General features: G+C 39.3%; 1 pseudogene; it reads left to right on the top strand.

Annotated features, from left to right (window-relative positions):
• Positions 1-227: 227 nt before the first annotated feature.
• LOC100955578 lies at positions 228-1,224 on the top strand (annotated as a pseudogene).
• Positions 1,225-1,539: the final 315 nt, after the last annotated feature.

Genomic DNA, 1,539 nt, shown 5'->3' with positions numbered 1-1,539 from the left:
CTGTCCCATAAATGGAATACAGATTGACAAAGAATAAAACAGATCATAAAAAGATGAAATAATAATAAAAGTAAATAAGGAAAACTAAAAATAAAATAATATCAGATGTTAAAAAGGGGGAGTATATCTTAGTTGTTACTTGAGAAATTTATGTGAGAAAGATAAAAAAAAAAAAGTAGAAAAGTCTTTGTGTAAAGAGAGAGAAGAGACTCAGCTGTGGGGTAGCCGGTCAAGAATAGAGGAAGAGATAACATCAAGATGCCCAAGAGTGAGGAAACTGTACTCCAAAATGATTCCAATGAAGCAAAGTGTGGAGCCCATAATTCTGAAACATCAGGGAAGAACAAAGAAGAGGAAAACTTCTGTTTAGATAACTACCCAACTACCCTCCATGTCTAATGGAAACAATTAATGAAGTTTCCAGGATGAGCATTGCCCATGAAAACATGGTAAACCAAGATTTCTACATGGAAGAGAATGTTTTATCTCTAAACAGTCTAGAAGACAGGTTCATGGAGACATTGTACAATGTTTTCTGGGACCATCTAAGAGAACAACTCTGGAGTAATCCTTCCAAATTCATTTGTGCTCTTGAACTTATGACATAAGTTAAAGAGATTTTGCTATCACTGCTATTACCACGCCTCATCTCCCTAAAAGTTGAGATTAAAGAAGCTCTGGACGTGGATCTCCTCCAGCAAGAAGCAGAACATGGAGCCCTAGATGTCTCTGTAACTACATTCTTAGTTTGATGACCCTGCTGTGTGCACCAGTTCAAGATGAAGCAGTAAAGAAACTACAGAGCGTAACAGATCCGGTACAGTTACTGAGGGGCATCTTCCATGTTCTGGGCCTAATGAAAATGTACATGGCAAATTATACTATCCAGAGCATTCAACCTTACCTGCAGGAATATTCAATCCAGTATGAAAGAGCTAAATTCCAGGAACTCCTTGACAAACAACCCAATCTCCTTGATTACACCAAGAAATGGCTAACCCAAATAGCCAGAGACCTCATTACACCATTTCTGAATTCTCCTGACATGCCCAGCTCCTCTAGCATGGCCTGTTCATCTGCAAACAAGGCAGCTAAGAATTCAGATCCTCCCAATCCCATAATGTCAATATTCTAGCTCAAGCACAAGAAACAGAAGTGGAACCTATCTGATAGTGCTGGACTCCAACCATGGCAACAGGGACTCAGGAGAGAGGGCTCAGCATGTTCCTGGGATGATATAACCTGTGGCCAGCAGAGAAGCCAGCCATCTTCCTCACTACAGACAGGATACAGGGCTGCAGGGGTCAGGGATGTAAACACCAGCTGTCCCAAACCCCTTCATTAATAAACTTCTGAGCTGAAAAAGAGAGAGAGAGAGAGAGAGAGAGAGAGAGAGAGACAGAAGAAGAGAGAAATGGAAAGAAAACAAAGAATAAAAGGGAAGAAAAATGATAGCAAAGATGGAGCCCTTAATATTGAAGAAACTAAAAATGGAAAAATAAAAATACAATAAAACAAAATGAACAAACAAAAAAACCT

This window comes from Otolemur garnettii, unplaced genomic scaffold (assembly GCF_000181295.1).
Source record: "Otolemur garnettii isolate 467f Iridium unplaced genomic scaffold, OtoGar3 scaffold00107, whole genome shotgun sequence".
NCBI classification, from domain to species: Eukaryota; Metazoa; Chordata; class Mammalia; order Primates; family Galagidae; genus Otolemur; species Otolemur garnettii.
This window is presented reverse-complemented; position numbering and strand designations above follow the sequence as displayed.